Genomic DNA, 26,028 nt, shown 5'->3' on the forward strand with positions numbered 1-26,028 from the left:
CAGGCATGATCCAAGGGTAAATGCTAAATGCTTAGTTTTCTGATTCGATGGGTGTTCATTGTCATTGAAGGAAAGAGTGAACCTCTCAATATCACAGCACTCACCAAGACAGAATTGGCTAGTTAATCACCACCCCCACCATTCAAAATCTCCCTTCACAAAGGGGAGTCATTCTGACAATAATATTCCCACAATAACTGAATGCGGCTAGACTATAGTTTTCGATTGTGTGATTTGGATTGCTATGATGTCCATTTTAAACTGTCTAAACATTCAAATGTAAAATGCTTCAATTTAAAAGTTGAGATCAGAATTTACTTCAGCAAAAACCAAAACTGAAAACATAGACTGTTCAAAGTTGCTTTAACTTTTCTAACTCTCCCCCAGTAACAAAGTGTCACCCTTATTGCAGGTGAAAGTTTAATAATCACAGCCACACTGACCTCAAGGTTCTGGTAAGTGCTAGTGATTTTGAGATATCTCATTGCTGCCACTGACTCAGAAATTAAAACACTTTTATCAATGTAATTAATTTTCCTAAAAAGCATCATTAGTCAAAGTGAAATGCAACAACATAATCATATGAAAATTATTTCAATGTTATACAATAATATTGAAATAAACACCCACAAGAAATTTGAGAAGGAAAGCATATTCAAGGACTGTGGGGGAGGCAAGAAATTTGCTAGAATATTCAGGCAAGTATTACATAGAGACAGCTCTACTGGAAAATTTAAGTCGAGGTACACATTGAGGCTCGGTCACATGTGCTGATGGTTGCTGCCACTCCCATCTTTTCAAGCTGGAACTGGAGACAACAGGAGAAGTACTCATTTCCAGTGGAAGAACATACATGCACGCCCATTGCAGCCACTTTTATGTTTGCACCAAATCTGTGAGCAACTGTGTCCTGCAATCTTGACACACCAAGCTTGTTGTCATCAGATCTTCAAGATCCAGGTCAATCCCAGGCCACACATAACCTTTGGCCACTTTCTTCATGCAGATTAAATCGCTTTAGTCAGTCTCTTCATCCTCCCCTCTGCAAATCTGAACACAATAAACCGTACTTATCATCTCTAAAGTTTCCAGTTCAAACATCAATAATTCCAGTCGATCACTTCTCCTGATGGGCTCATATACATCTAGTCTGAAATCCATCCTTTCTTGAAGAGACACACTGGGGTCAAATTTTACCCTAACATCCATGGCAAGGCCTTCTGCCTTTTGGCATTGACATGACTTGTAGCCTTCTCACCTTTTGCACTGACCGAAAGGGCGATTTAAAAGTTAGAGGAGTACCTTCAGCTTTCTTTTCAGCAGCAAGAGAGCGGAGAGAGCCGGAAATTAACGAGGAGCGAGTTTTTTTTCTTTCTAGCGTTCGGGATAGCGGCGAGTGACTGCACAGGTGCGTGACGTCACTCGGAAGCATGCGGACAATCTAAAAAAAAGACCACCATATCCAGCGGGCAGCGTTGGAGCGGGCAGCGGAGTGAGAGGGAGCAGAGTGGTTGGGCTTTGGCTCAACATACTTCGGCAAGACTGGGTAAGAGGCGAGATTTATAGAGCGGGGGTAAGTCACTGGTTTATTTACCTCAGTCATATAGTATTGGACACTGCTATAGCAGTATGCATCTGGGGTTGGTCTTATGTTTGGAGTGCCAGATGTGGGGACCCTGAGAGACTACCAGCCTCCCCGATGACTACATCTGCACAAAATGCACCGAGATGCTGGCTCCTCAAGGAATGTGTTGAGAGTCTGGAGCAGCTGCTCGATGACCTTCGGCTGATTAGGGAGAGCGAGCAGGAAATAGACAGAAGTTATAAAGAGTTTGTAGAGAGTACCTCTGTGGCAGTCCCCCTCAAAAATCGGTATCTCATTTTAGATTCCGTTGGAGAGGATGACCCAATAGAGGAAGACCACGGCAACCGGGGACTTTGGCACGTGCCTGGTACTGTGGTCCAGCAGGGAAAGAGTAATGCAGTGGTTATTGGGGATTCTATAGTGAGGGGAAATGGATAACAGATTCTGCGAAACCGACAATGAATCCCAGATGGTGTGTTGCCTCCCTGGTGCCAGGGTACTGGATGTCACAGACTGCGTCCAGAATATTCTGAGGGGGAGAGGGTGATCAGCCAGAAGTCTTGGTACATGTAGGTACCAATGACATAGGTAGAAAAAGAGAAGAGGTCCTGAAGGAGGAATACAAGGACTTAGGAAGAAAGTTGAAAAGTAGGACCTCTAAGCTGGTAATTTCAGGATTATTACCTATGCCACGTGCTAATGGAAGTAAGAATAGAAAGATCTGGCAGATGTATGCGTGGCTGAGTGACTGGTGCAGGTGGCAGGGCTTCAGATTTCTGGATCATTGGGACCTTTTTTGGGGGAGGCATGACCTAAACTCCAAAGGGTCCAATATCCTGGCGGGAATGTTTAATTTAGCTGCTGGGGAGGGTTTAAACTAATCTGGCAGGGGGATGGAAACCAGGATGTTAGGATACAAGATGTTAGGGTAAGGGAGGAGGTTTATAGAAACAAGTCCAAGACAGTGTGCAGTGAGGATGGCAAGAAGGACAGGCAGGTGAGAAGTCAGGATAATTTGCTGAACAATAGAAGTACAACAAGCCAGGATGTTAGGATACAGGATGTTAGGATAGAGAATGAGGTATATAGAAACAAGTCCGTGATAGTGTGCAGTGAGGATGGTAAGAAGGACAGGCAGGTGAAAAGTCAGGATAATTTGCTGAATGATAGAAGTACAACAAAATCAGTAGCAGATACTGGACTAAATGTACTATATTTAAATGCACGTAGCATTAGGAATAAAGTGGATGACCTAATGGCACAACTATAGGTTAATAAATATGACATTGTGGCAATCACTGAGTCATGGCTTTATGACGGATGTGATTGGGAACTCAATGTCCCGGGGTATACAATGTATAGGAAGGATAGGCGGGTAGGCAGAGAGGGTGGTGTGGCCATGATGGTTAGTAATGATATAAAATCAATAGAAAGGAAGGACATTGGGTCAGAAGAGGTGGAATCCTTATGGGTGGAGCTAAGAAATAGCAAGGGTAAAAGGACAATAGTAGCAGTTATATATAGGCCCCCTAACAGCAGTCAGGATGTGGACTATAAGTTGCAGTTTGAATAGAAAAAGCATGTCAGAGTGACAACATTAAGATAATTATGGGGGATGTTAACATGAAGGTGGACTGGGAAATCAGCAAGCAGTAGATCTCAGGAGAGTGAGTTTGTGGGATGTCTATGGGATGGCTTTTTGGAGCAACTTGTTGATGAGCCCACCAGGGGATCAGCTGTTTTGGATTGGGTGCTGTTGTAATGAACTGGAGGTGATTAGGGAACTAAAGGTAAGGGAACCACTGGAACTAATGGTCACAATATGATTGAATTCAGTTTCAAATTTGAGAAGAAGCTGATAACTGGTGTATTGATATTTCAGTGGAACAAAGGAAATTACAGTGGCATGAGAGAGGAGTTGGCCCAAATTGACTGGAAGAGTAAGCTAGCTGAAGGGACGACAGAGCAGAAATGGATGGAATTTCTACAAGAGATAAGGAAAATGCAGGATAGATATATTCCAAGAAAAAAGAAGGTTTTGAAAGGAAAAAAGGCACAAATGTGGATAATGAGAGAGGTGAAGGCTAAAATAAAAGCAAAAAGGGAGGGCATACAAGGAAGCAAAAATTAGTGGGAAAACAGAAGACTGGGAAACTTTTAAAAACCTGCGGAAAGAAACTAAGAAGGGTCATTAGGAAAGAAAGATTGAATATGGAAGAAAGTTGGCAGATAACATTCGAGAGGATACTAAGAGTTTTTTTAAATATATAAGGAGTAAAAGAGAGACACGGGTTGATATAGGACCAATCGATAACAGTGCGGGAGAGATTATAATGGATGATAAAGAGATGGCAGAGGAACTAAATGAGTATTTTGCATCGGTCTTCACTGTGGAGGACGTCAGCAATATACCAGATAGTCAGGGGTCTCAAGGAATGGAACTGAGTTCAGTTAAGATTACTAGAGGGAAGGTGCTAGGAAAGCTAAATGGACTAAAGACTGATAAGTCTCCCGGACCGGATGAGGTGCATCCCCAAGTTCTGAAGGAGGTGGCTTTAGAGATTGTGGAGGCATTGGTGATAATTTTCCAGGAATCGACAGACTCCGGCATGGTTCCAGAGGACTGGAGGGTCGCAAATGTCGTTCCACTGTATAAGAAAGGTGGGAGGCAGCATAAAGGAAATTACAGACCTTTTAGTCTGACATTGGTGGTGGGAAAGTTATTAGAATCAATCCTCAAGGATGAGGTTATGGAATACCTAGAGGTTCAAGGCAAGATAGGTCCAAGGCCAGCATGGTTTTGTGAAGAAGATCCTGCCTGACCAACCTATTGGACTTTTTTGAGGAAACCTCAGTAGGGTGGATAAGGGAGAGGCGGTAGACATTGTATTTAGACTTTCAAAACACCTTCGACAAGGTGCTGCACAAGAGACTGATTAACTAAGATGAAGAGGTCATGAATTACAGGTAGGAATAACAGAATGGGTGGAGCATTGGCTGGCTGGCAGAACGCAAAGGGTGGGAATAAAAGGATCCTGTTCGGTTGGCTACCGGTTACTAGTGGTGTTCCGCAGGGGTCGGTGTCTGGGCTGCTTCTTTTTACCTTGTACATTAACGATTTGGATGATGGAGTAAATGGTTTTGTGGATAAGTTTGTAGATGACACCAAGATAGTTGGAGGAGTAGGGAGTATTGAGGAGACGGGAAGGTTGCAGAGAGACCTAGATAGTTTAGGAGAATGGCAAGGAAATGGCAGATGAGATTCAATGTTGAGAAATGTGCAGTATGTACACTTGGAAACAGAAATAAATGGGCAGATTATTATCTAGATGGGGAGAAAATTCAAAGTACAGAAGTACAAAGGACTTGGGGGTACTCGTGCAGGATACCCTAAAGGTTAACACCAGGTCGGATTGGCAGTAAGGAAGCGATGCTATGTTGGCATTCATTTCGAGAGGTATAGCTGTATAAAAGTAAGGAGTGTTGATGAGGCTCTACGGGCACTAGTGAGGCCTCATTTAGAATACTGTGTACAGTTTTGGGCCCCATATCGTAGGAAGGATGTGCTGATTGTTGGAGAGGATTCAGAGGAGATTTACGAGAATGATGCCCGGAATGAAAGGGCTACATATGATGAGCGTTTTGTCGGCTCTTGGACCGTACTCACTGGAGTACAGAAGAATGAGAGGAGACCTCATAGAAACATTTAAAATGTTGAAAGGACTGGACAGAGTAGATGTGGCCAAGCTGTTTCCCTGGTGGGTGAATCCAAGACCAAGAGGGCACAATCTTAGAATTAGAGGGTACAGGTTTAAAGAGATGAGGAGAAATTTTTTAGCTAGAGGGTAGTGAATTTATGGAATTCCTTGCAACGTACAGCAGTGGAGGCCCGATCACTGGAGGCGTTTAAGGAGGAGATAGATAGATATCTAATTGGTCAATGTATCAAGGGATATGGGGATAAAGCCGGAAATTGGGGTTAGAATAGTTTTTTTTTCTGCTCATGGAGCAGACTCCCCCCCCCCCCCCCCCCCCCCCCCCCCATTTCTCATTTTTGTTTTGTTTTTCCCCTTATCTTTGGAGCAGACTCCATGGGCCAAATGGCCTACTTCTGCTCCCTTGTCTTGTGATCTTGTGAACCAACTTGAGAATCATGTGAATTGACCATGAAGCAGAATACCACATCGTCAGTTTCATTTCACATTTTTAAAATCCATGCCCATAATTAGACTGCACATTGAGTCCAATGAGCTCTGTCTGAATTCTCTCATTCACTAGTCAGCATTCTAAGTGACCTCCCAACACCTAGTCTAAAAAAATGTTTGGAAATTGCACCATGCTATCAATGTTTGCAGCCTGGCCACATATCACCAACTCTTTCCTTTAATTTCTGATTGTACAAGCCACACCTGAAGTCCTCGAAAATCTTTGATGGAGCCAGATTAAAAATCCTTTCGAGATTTCATGATCATCATTTGAGAGTCCATCTGTAGATTGTGGTGCTGGCAGACTCAACAAGGTCGGATATGCCTCAGGTCCTGCCAAAGCTACAAATTTGCCTTCATATTCTTGCATTTTGTTGCAATGCTCTGTCTTCTGTTCTCTTCCAAGACCTTGACAGCGCTGGTTGCCTGCAGAAATAGTCATATCCACAAAAGGGCAAATGATTGAGACTGTTCAAACTCACTGATGTATCCACCACATCCACTGACAACCATCTTCACTGCTCTCCCTAGTACCCATCGTTCTTAAATATACACTCACATCTACTTATGGACATTGCATTCCAAATTAGTAGCTGCCCGACAATGCACCTGCTGCAGCATTCTGCTTTGATGTGCAGTATTGAGTGTGCAGTCACTGGCCCAAGAATGGTCAACGTTGGCACAAAAACTGCCAGCAAGAGTTATGGTCCATGACCATATTAACCAGAATCTACATATCTAGTTACCCCAAAGATGATCGCATCTCTTTTTTGATCTGGATGTAGTCTTTTACATCGAGGAAAAGGTGCAGAGAGTGATTTTTTTTTTGCCATTTGCGCTGTCTATACAAGCACATGGCCTGTTTCTACTACAGGTTGCAATGGTGTCTACAAATCATAATAGACAAGGGAATATTCACCATTAAGCATTGCTCTGCATAACTTTTATATCCACTGTTGCTCTTTGCTCAGAGCCATATGGAGTAACTCTTGTGGAGTAACTTGAGAAGGGAATTCAACATGCTGACCAAACTCAGCAAAAACATTGAGTGGTGCTGAAACAACTGAAGGAAGGAGTGAAGCTGTGTTCCAATACTTGAGTCACATGAGTCTGGCACAACAACTGCCTTATCCAGATAGGTCTCTACCCATTCCTTGATTCTGAATCCCAGTTGGACAACTTTGAACATAGAGCAGTACAGCACAGGAACAGGCATTTCTACCCATGATGTCTGTGTATAGAATGCCTTGGGATTCCCTTTAATCTGACTTGACAAAGATATTTCATTTCCCCTTTTGACCCTCCTAATTTCTTGCCTGAGTCCTTTTTGGTTTTCTTTACAGTCCTTAATGACCCTGACCAAATTCTGTTTCCTAAACCTTACATATGCTTCCTTTTACTTTGACTAAATATACTACTCCTCTTGTCATCCAAGGTTCCCTTACCTTATCATCTTTGTCCTTCCTCCTAACTGGAACATGCCTGCCCTGAACTCTGGTCAGCTGTCCTTTAAATGACTACCACATGTCAGATGTAGACTTACCCAAAAACAACTGTTCCTGCCTAATAATGCTGTTATTTGCCCTACTCCAAATTAATATTTTCCCCCTAGGTCCTACTTATCCTTATTCATAACTATCTTAAAACATAAGGAGCTGTGATCACCATTTCCAATATGTTCTCTCACTGAAATGTCAGTCACCTGGCCAGGCTTATTTCCCAATACAAGGTATCCACATACTGTTTCAAGAAACCCTTTTTGATGCCACTAACAAATTCTGCCCCATTTAAGCCTCTTGCACTAAGGAAATCCCAGTCAATACTGGGGAAGTTAAAATCGCCCACTACAACAACCTTGTTGCCTTTAGATCCTTCCACAGTCTGCCTACATAGCCATTTCACTATCTCCCACTGGTTATTGGGAGGCCTGTAGTATAATTCTATCAGAATGATTGCACCTTTGTTCTTTTTGCACTCTACCCATATTGCGTCTGTGGATGAGCCCACCAGTATGTCCTTTCCTAGTGCAGCTGTGACATTCTCCCCAATTAGTAATGCAACTCCTCCACCCCTTTTACCTTCCTCTCTATCACATATGAAACATCAAAATCCTGGAATGTTGAGCTGCTAGTCCTGTCTCCCCCACAATTATGTCTCTATAATGGCCACAGCAATATAGGTCCATGCACTGATCCAGGCTCGAAGTTCATCTATCTTACTCTGAGTCCTTTAATTAAAATAAACACACTTCAGCCCATCAGTCCCACCATGTCCCTGCCTGTCCTTCCTTTCAGACTTGTTTGTCATAAGCTCTAACTTCCCATCGATCCCTCCACCTTCTGACCTGCTGCTCTGATTTCTAACTCCTGCCACTCTAGCTTAACCCTCTCGAGTAGCAACAGCGAACCTCCCTGCAAGGATATTGGTACGCCTTCAGTGTAGGTTCAACCCATTCCTCCTGTATAGGTTCCACCTGCCCTAGAAAAGAGCACTATATCTGAAGCTCTCCCTCCTGTACCAGCTCCTTAGCCATGTATTGAACTACGCTATCTTTCTATTTCTTGCCTCACTGGCACATGGCACAGGTAGTAATCCCAAGAGTACAACCCTGGAAATCCTGTTTTTTTTAAAAATTACTACCCATCTCCTAAATTCTCTTTGCAGGACATCATCTCCCTTCCTGCTTATGCCATTGGTACCAATGTGGACCACAGCCTCTGGCTGCTCACCTTCCCCTCTCAGAATGTCCTGTGCCCACTCAGAGACATCCTTGACCCTAGCACCAGGGAGACAACACACCATCCTGAAGTCTCACACACAGCCACAGAAACACCTGCCTGTACCCCTGACTATAGCACCCCTATCACTATGCTCACCCAGACTTTGCCCTAGCCTACTGTTCAACAAAGCCAGACGTGCTGCTACTGTTCTGACTGCTGCTATTTTCCCTGGAGAGGCCATCCCCCCCCCCCCAAACCGTATCCAAAATGGTCTACTTGTTTGAGAGGGGAACAGCCACAGAACACTACTTGTCTGCCTCTCCTGGCAGTCATCAATCTATTTGGATGAACTTTTGGTGTGACTACCTCCCTGAAGCTACTATCTATAACCACCTCTGCCTCCTGGATGCTCCTCAGTGTGTCCAGCTGCCACTGCAACCAATCCATGTGGTCTGAGAGGAGCAGCAGCTGAACACACGCCCTGCAGACATAGTCATCAGGGACACTTGACTGCTCCCTGATCTCCCACATCTCACAGGAGGAGCATACCACTCCACTGACTGACATTACTGTCCCTTTAATATACTCTAAAAATAATCCAGTGAAATTAAGGAAAAACAAACAACTTATCTTGCACTTACCTTGTTGTTGCTCACTCTCTTCACCAAAGTCCAATATTCACGGGAGCCCGCATTTTAACCTACCAGCAACACTTCAACCTGTTGGGACTTAAAGCAACAAATTCTTGACTACAAATGAATTTTTAGACTGTTCCAGCTTCAAGTTCACATTTGTTCCATTTGACTCAGACATTGTACCTTTGTAGTCAGTTGAGTATTTCACCAGAACCTTCAAGTGTTCTTGTTCAGTCCCTGTGGCAGTAAGTGGTTTCATTTTGATTGCAGAGAAGCAGAGGGATCCCTTGCAGCATTTTAACCATTGCAGATTGAAAGATCTTCAGAGTTGACTTACCCCAGATGGTAGTTTGGCATTGGCACACAAACCGCTCGTGTACATTATTTATTGAGTAGGTCTGACTTCCTTAATCCATATTCAACTGTGCACAGGCATGAAAGAGGTCAAGTCTGCTAAAGGTGTCAGGAACTTGTTAATTCCATGAAAAAATCTTGTGAAGTGGGCAGTGGATGCTGCTCATCTGTTCAGGGTAATGCTGCAGACTTTACACAATCTGCCTTGGGACCATCACTAATGGGGTTACCCACCCACTGTGTTGGACCTCCATTAATTCCCATTCTGTTCTAATATTTTGAACAGTATCAGGCATGGGCAATAAATACTACCCTTACCATTGTTGCCAAGACCTGAAATACAAATAAATAAAAGAGAAAAAATAAATTGACATAGTTCTTCCTGCACCTCTGGTTTATGGGTACAGGATACTGGTCCCGTTTGACAGTAAGTGAATTTGAATCCAAGATGAATGCAAATTGGAGCTTTGTACTCAATAATGTCATTATACATGTCAGTGTAGAAACACTTGTATTGTGCCTAAATCTTATGCCTGGCTCACAGGTGCCAAGGATATGGATCATCACCCATTAAAATACAGAGTCTCCAGCCAGTCCAGGGTGTCCACCATCTAATGGCCATGAATATCAGTGATTTTCTCTGCATGTCCTGGTGCCACAATACAAAACATCTTCCCAAGAATCTGCCAGAACCCCCTGGAATATTTCACTGAGTGGCATTTCAGCTTACCAATGGAGTTCACTAAACAATCGCTTATACATGTCATGACCCATTAACGAGTGATTTGCACGTGTCAATTGCCATCTTCACTGGATGACCATTTGTTGTGATTATTTTCTTGCAGTCAAAAAGGCTTTGTTGTCCTGTTGATTTCTGGGGCTGCCTGAATGCCTGGAGTGCTTGCAGTACCCTAGTCTGTGGAGGACCTCTTCATAGCTGCTTTACATCATGGCCATCCTGGTCTTTCCTGCCTTTCTGGTCCTTGAGACCAAATCTTTCCTGCTAAAAAGTTGCTTTGGTAACCACGTGGCCCACACTGTGGGTAGACAAAGAGCTGGAGATTGCACTTATCTTCCTGCTTGCTTGGCCAACAATTGCATTCAAGAATTACACCTTATGTGAAACAGCTTCCCACCCTTAAACATTATTTCCATACAGGTCTCATCTGGCGTGCTCCCTCTAACATTGTAACCAGAATATCAAATAGTTTTATCTGAATTTTCTAATTCACCTTTGTCTGCATTCTAAGTGCTCCTGCAATACTTGATCCATAACAGGTCAAGACATTTTGTCAGTATCTTATGCCTTACCATGCATTCAGAAACCACTTCCTCTGGTCATTAGTTTCACATGCCAAATATGCAGCTTTCAAAAATCGCTGATGGTGGTGCAATTAAATGTTCCTTTGAGGCTTCCACCATGCCCTTATATGTGACCTTGCCTGTAGATAATGGCATGAGTAGACTCATTAATTCTTCATATGTGTCCGGCCCAATCAAGAATAACAATATTACCTTTCTTTCTGATGTATCATTGAATTTCTGTATTTTGTGTTCTATCCTGTGATTTCAACATTATCCTTTGCTCTCAGTAATATTTTCCATCTATCAGACAAATAACTGAGACTGTTTGTTTCTCTCAATGACATGTATCTGTCATGTCCACTGCCTGCCATCTTCATTGCTCTACTCACAGACTCTCAATCTCTGTTTTCTTTGCACTGGATCGCAAACATATGAACATATGACTTAGGAGCAAGAGTAGGACACTCAGCCACTCAAGTCTGCTCTGCCATTTAATAATTTCATGGCTGATCTGATAGTAACCTCAGCTCCACACTCCCACCAACACCCAATAACTTATCACCCCCTTTCTTATCAAGTATGCATCTACCTCTACCTTGTTCACAGACTCTGCTTCCACCTCCCTTGAAGAAAATAAGTTCCAAAGACTCATGAACCACCAAGTTTTAGGTTCTCCCAGAAGAGTAAACATCCTCTCAACATCCACCCTGTCAAGACTCCTCGGGATCTTATATATTCCAATCGAGCCCCTTCTCCTTTTTCTAAATTCAGGTAGGTGCAAGCCAAGCATGCTTAAACTTTCTTCATTAGACAACCTGCAGATTCCAGGTCAACTTACTCTGAAATGATTAACATTAACATTCATTCTTACTTTAGATTTGGTCTCACTAATGCTCCACATAACCGAAAATTATTCTCCCTACTTTTGCATAGCTTCCCCAAGTAATTTCTCTCAGATTTCCTAATTATATGCTGTACTTGCCTACTAGGTATTTTGCAAATCATGCTTAGGACACCCAGATCCTCTGCATCTCAGGGCTTGGGACCTTGAACCTTTTTAAGTGTCCTGCTAAAATAACTTTAATAACATCTTCTAATATGTTCCCCATGAGAGATGATAAAGTAACTAGCCTGTGGTTTCCTGCTTTCTCTCTCCTTCACACTTGGACTAAGGCAGTTACAATTGCTATTTTCCAACCTAATGGAGCCTTCTCTGAATCCAGGGAATCTTGGAAAATTGGAGCTGTCCCAGTACTCGCCAAAGCAGGAGTATCCCAAACTAAAGGTGGCAAAGTGGCACAACAGCTGGCCATGCTGTCTCCATCTCCAGGGATTTGGGATGAATTCAGATGTTGGGTACTGCTGGCACAAATCTTGTATATTTTCCCTGTGACACTTTTTTTCACTTTCTCTCATATCCTCCCAAAAATGTGCTGGTAGGTTAATTGGCTATTGTAAATTACTCCTCTTTGCAGATAAGTGGTTAAGGAATCAGGTAGAGTTGATGAGCACATGAGAGAGAGTAAGTTATAGGGCTACAAGGAAATAAGGACAGGGGAAATGGGACTAAGAGGTTTAGGCTGCTGGGTGCTGGCATGCACCCATTGAGCCAAGTGGCCTCCTGTGTTGCAGTAAGTGAGAAACTCAATGCCGATGTTGTGTCTATTGGCTTCGTTGTATTGTTGCTTGTATAAGCACACAAAACATCATTCACTGAAGGCAGTATGAAATAAACTTCAGTCTGGTACAACAATGCATCAAGATAACATATGGTACATTCAGTTTTTAAAGATACCCTTCTACTTATATGCACTGCATATAAATGAAATTGATGAAGGAGTAGATGAATGTTTGTCTAAATCTGCCAGTAACACTAATTTAGGTCACAAAGTTAATTGTGTGGATGGAAGTAGAAAGTTGCAACAACTAGATTGGGTCAGTATGGAAAATTGCAGAAGATTGAGTAGGTTGAATATGAGGTTGTTGACACTGCAATTTAAAAAGATTGACCCGATCATTTTCTTAATGATGAGAAGCTAGGATGAACAGAGAGATTTATACAGAAATCGGACAAGTGCACATGTATAAAAATGTTTTTGAATGTATTGTTTTTCTTTTTCTCAGGAAGTTGGAATACATAGTTAATAGAAATGTTAATTTTTCTGCTGCACTCCTGTTGTAGCACTGCACATCAGAAAGGAGATCGTAGCCTTGGAGGGGTTGTGGTCCAGAATGACATCAGAACTAAAAGGATTAAATTGTGACATCATGTTGTACAGACTAGGTTTGTAAACCATTGTCTATTGAAGAATAAAGGGATGATCTAATTGAGATATTGTAAATTGCTAAATGATTTGATTGCGTATACTGAAGCTATTTTCTTTGGTGAGGGAGATTCTAGAGCAAAACTGAAGTTGGATAATAAAGAGATGATGTCAGGAAAAGCTCTTCAGATGAAGGTTGATATAAATCAGGAACTCTCTCCTTCAAAATTATATGAAGTTTGAATGGGTTAATTGAAAACTTTAAAGCTAGAATTGAAAGACACTTGTTCAACAAATGAAATATAAATTTTCAGGTATCTATGTGTGTAATCCCACTACACAGGAGATTTGTATTGTATGCCTGCTTTCCAACAATGTATCAATGACGGGAACATTCAAGGTTGGCTAAGTGTTGAACCTTGGAAAATTACCACTACATCTGATGCATTTATAAAGCTGACACAATATGAGTATTAGAAGTTATAGACTTGGATAGGTAGTGTAACAAGAGCAGCCATGATCTAACTGAATGCTAAAACAGTCTCATTGGGTGGATGTCTACACTGGTCCTAGCCAGTGAGTGGAACAAGTTTAGTCCTAAAATGTTAACAGTAAGTTATGTTGAGCTGTTTAAGTTCCTGAAACTATGGGTGTGATTAAATGCTATTCTGCTGAAGTCCAATAACAAAAAAGGGAATGAAAATGGACAGGAAATTGCATTCTTGAACCAGAACCGCCAGTGGTCAGATTGTCAATGTTGAGATTTAACCTGAAGCTTTGCTTTCCTATCCTTCTTGACTGATGTTTCTTGGATGTCTCCTGACTTGTTTACTCAGAATCTCAGTGCACACTAAATTCACTCTGCAGCTCAATCATCAAGCCTTTTTATACTGCTGATTTCATGTCTACATTAAACAAGTTCGAATTAAGAAAGGGATAGATTAGTCTGTCATGATTTTGGAGTGATGGCAATATAGTGTGGAGTGATCATACACTGGAAGGCCTGAATAGAGTGGAAGTGGAGAGGATGTTTCCATTGGTAGGAGAGTTTAGGATCCAAGGGCACATTCTCAGAATAATGGGATGTCCCTTCAGAACTGAGATGAGGAGGAATTTCTTCAACCAGAGAGTGGTGAGTCTGTGGAATTAGTTGCCATGGAGCACTGTGTATGTCAAGTTATTTGGTCTATTTAAGGCAGAGATTGATAGGTTCTTGATTGGTAGAAGGGTCAAGGTTAACAGGGAGAAGGCAGGAGAATGGGGTTGAGAAAAAAAAACAGCCATGATTGAATGGTGGAGCAGACTCAATGGGCCGAATGGCCTAATTCTGCTCCTATACCTTATAGTCTTATGGTAATTTTAAAGTCATATTTTACCTCAGGCTTGGGTTTGTTGACTCAGTTCCTTCTGGTAATCTTTTGGGCCATTGTCATTGGATATGACTTTGATACCAATTAACATTAACGTTTTAACTTTCTGATTGATTGATGATTGTCTCAGCGTGGAAAATTGTCCACACTGTTTTTTGACTTGAGACAAGAAGCTTCTGTGCATAGCAGATGATCAGACAATCATTAAAGGATCAGAACCCATTCTTTAGGGAAATAGTCGATGTCCAGTAGACAAGTTATCATGGTCCTTCTGAGTACAAGGCAGCATCAAGTAATTATTCTGAAACAAGAATGCTTAACTATTTTTTCAAAATGCAAAGGATGCAATTATTCTGACAGTTTACTAAACAGATTAAATTCAAGGTTTATAATTTAACACTTTGTTTTCCACGAAATAACATTGATGTAATTCATGCCAAAGGATGTTGCCAATGTGAGATGGTGCATTCTTCTATTCAATAGTAGCATTTGTGCATCATTTAGACAAAGTGTTTTTGGGAAATGAAAGGACATGTCTTAGTTCACCAGTGCAGAGGTAAATTAACACTAATTTACTTGCAGAGGCTATGAGAAATACTGTACAATTTGAACATGCATCCCACCTATACCTCCCTGCATAAATTCCATTGAATTCTTCTGCAGTATTTTGCTTTAACTACAATAATGCACATTAATATTAATAGAAATAACATTGTAACTTTCGCACTATTGGAAAATTACTAAATTAACTAATATGTATTTCCAAAATGCCATTTGGTTGGAAGCTCAATTAAAACAACATAAGGGAAACTTAAAGGATAAATGATTGGGGAGTCTATAAATAAGGGGCATGTTCTAAACATTAGGGTCAGGTGTTCCAGGATTGAAATCAGGAGATATTTCAGAGTGTTTCAGTTATGAGGAGAGACTGGATGGGCTGTGTTTGTTTTCCTTGGAGTGGAGGAGCCTGACGAGGTACACAAATGCTCTTCTCCTGTTCACAGATTGGGCTGAAGTGATTTACCAGGCCCCAAATTCCCTTCAATGGACCTGGTAGCAACATCTCTGCGTCATTACTGATTTTGCAATGACATGCATTTCCCAATTTCAAGCATTAATTCCTGGTTTTGCAATTTTCTGCAATGCTTTGTTAAAGCATAATAGTGAAACTTTTTGTGTAAGCATTTTAGAATGGTACTTCCCTTTACTCTGATTCTGTGTCAAGGTATTTTGATGAACAAAATCATATAATTGAAAATGCTACTTTAGTAAATCTTTGCCTGTTTTTTTCTTGCTTGGGAAATGGAGGCATCAGGCCTTAGAAATTGCATTGTATCTGAAGCCAGGGCCAAGACCATGGTGGAGGGGTGAGGAAGAGAAAGTGCACGGAGCCAGCTACCAGCTTGCGCCAAATCATGTAAACAGTGAGCACCATGTACATCACTCATTAACAGCTAACCTATTGGATGTCGGAAGCTAAAACATAGAAAGGCCAAGATAACTCTTAATGACAGCCAGCCACCCTTAAAAAACAGTGGGATTCTGGATGGAAAATTTACACTACAGTGCTGGAGGGAAAAGCTGATCTATTCTGTAATTGCATGCTGAAAGGAGGGAGTAAGTGAGCAGTAACATTTTCTGATGCTACAGCAGATGCCATGGTGCAATCAATGGAGAGGATGAGGGACAGTCTTTATCTCCTAAAGACCAGAGGAGAGCAGAGATTGAAAAGAAGTTGGTCAGGCCATTGATGCCAGGAGCCCAGAATCAAGAACTGAAAAATCCTGCAATCACATTGAAAAACTTTTTTTTTCTTTGTGTTTATATTCTCAGCACTGGAATAAAAATTTATTACCCCACAATTCACACTTCACGCACAGACTTCCAACTGTTCCACCAAAATATGCAGATTCTCTGAATACCTTGGAAGATCCTTGCTAACACATTGTGTTCTTGCTGGCATACAGCTGTAGGTAACAGGCTACCTGTGCAGGAAGAATCGCCCATCTTACACATCTTGTCTTTCCCTGGAAGAGAGTGTACAAGCCATCATAGAAAGTGGCAGAGAGAGGTCATGGAGAGACAATGTTAGAGAAGATATTACATAGGACTTTGTTATATCTCATCTTCTTCATTTTACATGAGTGGTGCAAACATTTTATATAATTAGAAAACAGTTACTTAAATTATATATTTATATAATTTTTATTTTTTGCTGTTACAGTTTGATGTAGGTCTGTGTCCAACTGTGCACGTTACAATGCTTGAGGAATAAATTCATAATAGGTACTCCAAATGCAAAAGGTTGGGTAGAGTGGGGAGGTTTCAGTATTAAATATTGAAAAAAACAAATGAGAATTAGGTCACTTTTTGCATGGGTTCTGACCTCTACAGACATCAGTGTTGATAATGGAAACAAAATCTACAGATTCAGAGGACTGCAACCTGAAAAGTCACTGGGATTTGTGGTTTAACGTTAATTTGGATATTGACCAAGCCAATTTTGTATCCAATTCTTGTGGGGAATATCCTGTCTCACAAATTTGATTGAGTATTTTCAGGAAGTGACAAAGATGATGGTTGAAGGTAGGACAATGGATGTTGTCTACATGGACTTTAGTAAAGCATTTGACAAGCTCCCTCACGGTAGGTTGGTCCAAAAGGTTATCTCACAAGGGATCTCTGGTGAGTTGGTAAACTGGATACAAAATTGGCTCAGCCATAGAACTCAGACCATAGTGGTGGAGGGTTATTTTCTGACTGGAGATTTTTGACCAGTGGTGTTCCACAAGGATCAGTGCCGCACCCTCTGCTGTTTGAAATATAGATTAATGATTTGAATGTAAATGTAGGTGGTCTAATTACTAACTTTGCAGACAACACAAAAATTGGAATTGGGGACAGTAAGGAAAGTTGTCAAAGGATACAGCAAGATATAGATCAGATAGAAATTTGGGCAAAGGAATGGCAGATGGAGTTTAATGTGGACAAGTGTGCTAAGGGGATATAATTTGGGAAGTCAAATGCAAGAAGAAAGTATGCAATGTATGGCAGTATTCTTTGGAGCACTGGTATACAGAAGGGTCTTGGGGTGCAAGTCCATAGATCCCTGAAAGTGGCAACACGAGTAGATAGAGTGGTAAAGAAGGCATATGGCATTCTCGCCTCCATTGGTCGGGGCACTGAACATAAAAGTTGGGAAATCATGTTGCAGTTGTATAAAACTTTGGTTCCGCCACTTTGGAGTATTTTGTGCACTTCTAATTGCCACAGTATAGGAAGGATATGAAGGCTTTGTAGAGAGTGAAGAAGAGGTTTATCAGGATGTTGCCTGCATGGGAACATTAGCAAGAAGGTGAGGTTGTTTTCTCTGGAGCGTCGGAGGCTAAGGGGCAACCTGACAGAATTATCTAAAATTACGAGAGGCACAGATAGGATAGATAGTCAGAGTCTTTTTCCTAGGGTGGAAATATCAATTATTAGAAGGCACAGCTTAAAGGTGAGGAGGGTGCTGTACCGTTCTATGTTCAATGTTTTTACCAGCTATTTGTTGCATTGTTACTATCAGAACCTTCTAAGTTGGTATTCCCACTGACATTCATTCACTTTTGGCAAATCAGACTATATGGCACACAGTGGCCACAGAAATAAATTGGGTGCCTTTTAAATTTTTTACCCACAAAAGCATAACAAGTCAGATTGAGGCAACAATGGAAATAAATTATGCTGTGAGAGATATTTATTTGTTAGTCACATGTACATCGAAACACACAGTGAAATGCATCTTTTTGCGTTACTGAGAATGTGCTGGGGGCAGCCCGAAAGTGTCACCACTCTTCCGGCGCCAACACAGCATGCCCACAGCTCCTAACCTGTACGTCTTTGGAATGTGGGAGGTAACCGGAGCACCCGGAGGAAACTCATGCGGACACAGGGAGGATGTACAAATCCCTTACCGACAACGTCGGGAATTGAACCCAGGTTACTGGCACCGTAATAGCGTTACACTAACTGCAACACTAATATATGCATAATCCATTTGTATATCATAATTACATTCCTGACCATCCAGTATATGGATTTCCTCCAAAGGTCTCAAAAAAATTACATTGTATAGTGCCCAACACAAAAAAATACTGCAATGGCGAATATTACTCTTAGTCCTGTGCTTCTGCATGGAACAATTCTTCTCACAGCCCAATCCTTCTTGTTACAAACTGTCTAATCTGCACATACATTCAGTCCACTAGCAAATTCAGTGGATCTCATTTATGAGGCCTGTTTATTAGAATGACACTTAAAAAGATGTTGAACTCCTTGTCTTTGAGTTACAAATACTTACGGAGAATATGCTCAAAGCCTCCTTGAAAAATTGCAACATCCCTACTAACTCTCGGGAACCCCTGCCCCATGCCTAATCAAAGTGGAGAAAGAGCATTTCAAATGGTATTGAGATACTCAAGGCCATGCATCAGAAGCACACAGAGGCCTCACATAAGCAACAGAACGGGTGTATAAACTATTCACTTGCCTTTCACAGGAATATCTTTCAATTTGGCCTCATCAGTCACCTCAGGGTGTACAAAAACAGAAGCAATCCTCAATCCCAAGGGACCGCTTAAATAAAGGATGACTTTGGGAACAACTCTCTTACAAGACGCTTTGTCAACAAGTAGGGGTCCCATTCAAGATTTACAGAAGGAGCAGGTTAATTGAATTTCAAGATGAAATCCCTTTTGGTGACGCCAGAGGGCAGCAACACTCATTCCCAGCTCCATGGTCTTGCTGCATGCTTCACTCTTGTTGACTCATCACCATTCAGGAAATCACAGTTGAATATTTTAAAAGGTTTGTGGAGTAAAATTGAGCAGTTGGATTAATTTTGTGGTAATGTCCTGTAGGGATTTTAAATCTGCAGATTTAGTAATGATGTGCTTATGGATTCTATGATTTTGAAGGAAGCAGTGTGTTGTTACTCATCGATGATTGGACTAAAATACAAATTCCTTAAACTATTTTATAATGTGCTTTGATGTAACACAGTTTCCAATATTCCAACCAGTTAAAATAAATACTTGTTTGATCCTGGTATATTCTTATTCTGTTATTCCACAGTAATGAAGAAAATACAAGTATCAGACCTTTAATGTGAGGTTGTGTGCCTTAAGTGCTCGTGTCAACAATGCACCTGAAGGTCAGTCCTGTGACCTTCCATGTACACTGAAGATACCAGTATAGCATAGGATTTGCTGGGGGAAGGCACTGCTGGACTTTATCAGGAGATTGGCAGGGTTGCTAAGGGTTTGCCGAAAGGTGTGAATAGTAGATGTTTCTCTTAGATGGGGGGTGGCAAACAGCATGTCAAATGATCTGGCCCATGGTTCATGCCATTCACAAACTTTCATTGCAGTTTCCTCTTTCTTCCCAAAGAAAAGTTAATTTTCTGAGACATTCAGCTGTGAATGAGACATACAAGGAAGCTGTCAGGTTAGGCTGCACAAGGTGGTGAAACTGGAGGCAAGGTAACAAAAGGGTACACAAGGTAGCACAAAAAAAGTTACTTTATACTTGATACAATGCAACCTTTTCAGTGATACCTTCCATTTTTTTTCCCTTCTTTACCTAGCTTCCCTTGAAATGAGTCATTGCTACTTGCTTCAGCTGCTCCTTGTTAATGGATTCTGCCTAATTCCGTTGAGGTTGTGCTATAATTGTGGAACAGGACTGCATCCAATCTATAGCACAGTATGGCTTCCAAATATGGTAAAACACCTCACATCTTTAAGGAATGCTAGATTTGAAATCAATAGTGACAATGATGATCTACAGAAATTGTTTGGGATAGCATCAGAATAAAACTAATATCTATGAGTGATGTTATGGACCTGACTGTCATTTTCCTGGGGACATAAATGAGGGAGGGAAAAGGACTGCAAGATACATTATCCATCTCCTAAACCTGATCACACTTCCCGTTGGCAAGTTTATATGTAATTAAACATATTGTACTTGAATTTTCGTGGGGCAAATTGGAGAGTTAGAATGGTGGTAGGATAGAACTTCCATCCAATGGGTAATTTTGTCATTCATCATGTCAAAATCTGATAGACCAATTCATTTGAATACTTATTGGCAGCCCAGAGCCTCATCTCCTGCATAAAATGAAAATAAATATCTTGTGTGGAAGAAGTCCTTATCTACGGTGTTTCAAACCTCTTGAGGTCTGGACAGCAGCTGCTTCCAAGCAAAGCTAGCCCAGATACTTCTGGCCCCATCTTTTGGTTACATTTTAAACTGCACTGTGTTTAGGCTAAGTATTGTGAAAGTATTTGTCAGTAAAGAGAATCACTCCATGGTAGCATGATCAAATAATGCCCAGCTGATTCAGACCATTTCCGGGTGCTGAAGTAAGCGAAATGCATGCACACCAATTGCATGTGCAGACCTTAAAATTCTGAAATGAATGAGAATGCTGGTGTCACATTGGAGAAAACCAGAGAAATTAGTCAGTAGAACCATGAGGAGGTAACCGTTGTTTGGAATGCCACCTTTCTCACAACAGAATGGCAGATCAGTTCACAAAGGTTTGAATGACATGGTAAAGACAGCAAAGGTAAGAGACTTGCCAAATTTCCTGTTAGGTTTTGACCATCAGAGGTCATTATGCTGATCATCCTCCCTTAGTAAATTAATTTGCAAGTCATTACTCGTGGCACACACTCCAATTTAAAGTTCTCTAAGTTTTCTATTTGGATTCACCATTTGAATACTTCCAAATCCAGTCTCTGTTAAAGCATTCTTCAAGTACCTTCATAGATCATTAACTACCTTAAGGGATAACCTTCAGAAACTTGCCTCATCCAGTTATATTTGTTGAAAAACAATACCCAGCAGAAACACGCCACTGGCGATAGAATCCTATGGCAACAGAGTCAAGAGAAGAATATTGAATTGGAATACATGTCACAAATGATGGCTTGCAATATAATTTACAAAGTGAGGGTGATCACTACATTGACTTCAGAAAGCCAAAACTTAGCAATTTTCTTTCCTTTACTGTTGTTGTGACATCATCCTAGTGAACCTTCTTAAAACTGCCTCCAATGAAATAACATCATTTCTTAAATGATGGGGCGGGGGGGGGGGGCGCGGGAGAAAGTACTCTGGATGTGGTCTCACTAGTAGCTCATACAGATGCAGTATGATTTTCATACTTTTATACTCCAAACCCCTCTGAAATAAAGGCCGACATTCCACCAGCTTTCCTTATTACTTGTTCACTTGTATGCTAGCTTTCTGTCTTTCATGCACATAGTTCATTTCTGTGCTGCAGCTTTCTGGAATTTTTCTCCATTTCATTAATACTCCAGATTCTACAACTCACATGAGGGGCAACTTACAGTGGTCAACTAACCTACCGATCCACACGACTTTGGGATGTGAGAGAAAACCAGAGCAAGTGGAGAAAACCCACATGGTCAGAGGGGGAGCATGCAAACTCCACACAGACAGCACCGGAGATCAGGATTGAATCCAGGAGGTCGGTGCGGTGAGGGAGCAGCTCTACCAGCTGCATCATTGTGGTTCTGTTGGAGATGAGGAATTAGATGGAGATTCATAACATACAATGGACCCTGACGAGTGGAGTGTATAGGTGTATTGAAGACATTTCCCCATAAAGTCTGTGAGATAGTCATGCTTCATTGAGGAGGAATGGTCTTTATCTACATAGTTCATGTACTGAAAAGAAAGATTTCGATGAGCATCAGAACCTAAGTGCAGGCATGTAATCCATCAGTCAGAATATTCATCAGATTCAGATGATGAAGCTGCATACAGTAACGTCAGTGTTTTCTCCAATATAGTATTTACGAACCAACAGAGAATGGAGCCATTTGGACTTTCGTATCATAAAAGCAGGAAGAGTGGAAATAAGGAGAGCCTCTGATCCACGTTCTTCTTACCTGAAGCTTTGTGCCAGAATTGAAGCAATGTGACCCAAATGTTTCCTTTCACTTCAGAAACCTAGCCAATAATATTCATAATATCAGCTTCTGATACTTTAAAAAAACTCTCCAACTAGCCAATAAAACAAAATGTATGATATTTAGTAAATGGAGACAAACAGTAAATCTATTGGGGGAAACAAAGCAAACTATATTAATTAGCTGTATAAACAAAGGGAATGTGGTTGTTGGAATAAAATGAACTGCATACAGATATCTAAAATCTGATCTTTTTTTCAACTGAGTTGAAGGACAGAATTTCCACTTTTACTTCCTAATTTTGGAACAGATAAAAGAGGAAGTTTAGGTAGGAAAATATAATCCAGCTTTCCTGTCTATATCCCATCTGGGAGTGGCCTCCCAAAAGCTGGTGATCACAGGTAGATTGCATTTTTCACATTTATTCATTTTCTGGAGGTCAGTGTTGTTAACCAGGCTAGCATTTATTGCATATCCTTAATTGCCCTTGAAAAAGTGGTGGTGAGACACCTTTTAAAGCAGGAACTGGAGAAAGTAGATTGGGAGCAGCTGTTTGAGGATAAATCCACATCTGGCATGTAAAGGTCAGTTGATTAGCATTCAGGACCAGCATGTTCCTGTGAAGATGAAAGATAAGGATGGCAAGGTTCATGAACCTTGGATGACAAGATATATTGTAAGTTTGGTCAAAAAGAAAAAGGAAGCATATTTAGGAAGCTGAAATCAGACAAGGCATTTGAGGAATACAAAGTAAGTGGGAAAGAACTTCATCAAGAAATTAGGAAGGCTAATTGGGGCTACCCCATTTGTCCTGTAGATTAGCTTCAGTCAATGTGGGAAGCCTGACGGTTGTGAAGTGCAGCTACATGGAGAGAAAGATTGAGGAAAGTGTAGGACAATGTTGCAGCCTTGCTTAACACCAGTCTGCATTGAGATATGGTCTGCTGTGGACCTACTGCAAATGTAAAATGGAGACAACTTTCCGGAAGTAATAAAATTCGAATAATATCTTCCACAGTTCTTCTTGAAAGATGGAGTCAAAGACTGTTCTGAGGTTATATAACATGGTCATACTGTATATAGAGGTCGAGGATGTACACTGTTTTCCTCTTAGAGTTGGCACACAGTGAAGATCATGCCCTTCGTGCTTCTATCTGAATAGAATCCATGCTGCAATTCAGGAAGCAGCTCTCCAGCCAAAGGGAGGAAGCAATTGAGAAGGACCCTGATGATGGTTTTCCCTGTGACAGACAGCAGGAAGATTCCAATGGCGTTCCAACAATTGTTGCTACAGATTGTTCTCCTTTCACAAAGATGTTATAATTACTATGTCGTTGAAGTCCTTGGCATATCCATTTCATCCCAGATGTGGTAGACAATGTTTTGAATTTGCAACTGCTTCTCAGCCAGCACTGCCAAGACATCTTGATGACAAACCAACAGATGACCTGGAGGCTTACAGTGCCTCATCTGCTTCAAGGTGCACTATAACTGGCACCATGAAGAGTGTCTTTGTCTTTTTTCAAGAAGACATCAAGGCTGGTTTGATGAGAATGACAAGGAGATATATCAGCTAACTTATAGCGTGTAAAATGTTTTAGGTTAGAAACTCAATTATGACCGTAGAAAAAGGATCAGCTATATCTTTAACAAGAGGTCCAACAGAAAGCCTGTGACCTACAGAAGTGGAAAGAATGCATAAGGCCCAGCAGCTTGCTGATAACTCTGGTGTATATGGATTCTTCTGCTCTCTCAAGGCGAACTAAGACCCAAGCACCCAAAGGTCCAATCTACTGAGAGTCAAGAATGGAAGTGAACCTAACAAGGGCAAAATGCAGTCAATTCATGCTGGAAGTAACACTTTGAAAATCTCCTCAATAATGACTCTGTCCTTGAAGTGAGTGTCCTTGACTCCATTCTACAGTAAATTACCCAATCCAGCCTCATTTTCAGTCCTGATCATCAAGAAGCTGAGAAAGCAGCAGGCAAACTGAGAAACAAAAATACTTTGGGTGCAGACAGTATCTGGAAACACTGAATGTGTTTGACCACTTACTCTTCAAACAAGATGCATAAACAATGCCAGAATTTAAATGTCATGTTCATTGAAAAAGAACACCAATTTTAAAGGTGGTGTACAGAGCAGGAAAGCAGAGTACTGATTTCCTATATTACAATTCTACAAAAAGTTCTTCAATAATTGTAAAGTTTTTGAAGCAAACTGGCAGTGAGAGTTCAATATACTAATAAATTCCATTTACATAACATCCTTTTACCTAGAGAAACCTCCCCAGGAATTTGAAACTGCACCACATAAGGAGATATTAGGACCGGAAACCACGAATTTAGTCAAAGCAATAGATCTTAAAGAGTATCTTAAAAGGAGAGAGCTGCAAGGTTTATGGAGGAAATGACTGAAATTAGAGATTTGGAAGATGCAGACGCAGACAATATTCATGCACAACTTATTTTTGATTACCTCAATTGACAAATCAACCACTCTGCCATACACAGCAAACATCTTTGAAGATCATAATAAATCTGATCACCTTTTACTGTACTTCCACCTTGGATATTGAGCAATAAAGTTTCATAATTGTGAATAAACTCCACACATTCTCCAGAAACATCTGTGACAGTGAATAAACAAAACCAAATCTTTATCTGTTCATCTGAACAAGCAGATACTATTTAAGCACAATGCAAACAATTGCAAATTAGCTAGGATTCATCTGAAAGTTATACAGTACATACATTTTCAACTGTTAAATAAAGAGAGTCAACATTACCCCCTCTATGGCATTCCTTTGAGCAGAACTGCAAAAATATTACAGGGGACCTTTCTTTTTTCTGTATAGTTTTACCTGTGGTTTTTCACTTGTGATTTTGCTGCAACTCACAAATCCAGGACAGAAGTTGTACTTTCCATTAGCATCTGAAAAGGGCAACTGATCCAAAACAAACCGACTCTATATTTTGTTTTGTATTTTGTTTGCTGATATCCCTACTGGGGAACTGTAACTGTGAGTAAATTTGTGCAGTTGTTGGGGTTGGTGGACTAAGCACCAATGTGTCCAATGATAGTAGTGGGGTGTCTGGGCAGACAGGTGCAAATGGGTGATTAGTAGTGGCTCAGGGTGGAAGTTCGTTTGGCAGAATATTATTGAATTTCATTCAAGACTGTTCACTGACATGTTTTCCCAGTTCAAGAGGGAACTACAAGGAAATGTAAAATAAAACACAGTAAATGTTCTCTTCTAGTTTGGAATCGTCTACCGTCTGTCTAGTTCCAGTGAGGGAGCAGAGACTTCTCTGCTCTGGACAGAGCTAGAATTGCAATTAGTGCACAATGAAGTCATCAAAATCAAACCTGCATATGGTAAAGGAGGACCCTGCCTTCACTGATCAGGTCAATAAGTAAAATGGCAGGATTGGGCAGAACATCAGGTTCACAACTTCTGCTTGTTCTCCCTGCTTCTACTGTTTCCCCTCCATGACCACCCTCCTTCACTTGTCTAAACTTCTTCATACATTGAATAGTCACTTTTTCCAGTTTCACTAAAGAATTATTGATCTTAAATGTTCACTTTGTTTTTCTTTTCACC

The 26,028-nt window shown here is 41.0% G+C and overlaps 1 protein-coding gene across 2 annotated transcripts in view; it reads left to right on the forward strand.

Moving 5' to 3' along the window:
• The window catches only part of fyco1a (FYVE and coiled-coil domain autophagy adaptor 1a), a 219,484-nt gene that overhangs the window by 51,402 nt on the left and 142,054 nt on the right, over positions 1-26,028 (forward strand). The gene's annotated exons all lie outside the window — the stretch shown is intronic.

This window comes from Pristis pectinata, chromosome 5 (genome assembly GCF_009764475.1).
Source record: "Pristis pectinata isolate sPriPec2 chromosome 5, sPriPec2.1.pri, whole genome shotgun sequence".
Classification (NCBI taxonomy): Eukaryota; Metazoa; Chordata; class Chondrichthyes; order Rhinopristiformes; family Pristidae; genus Pristis; species Pristis pectinata.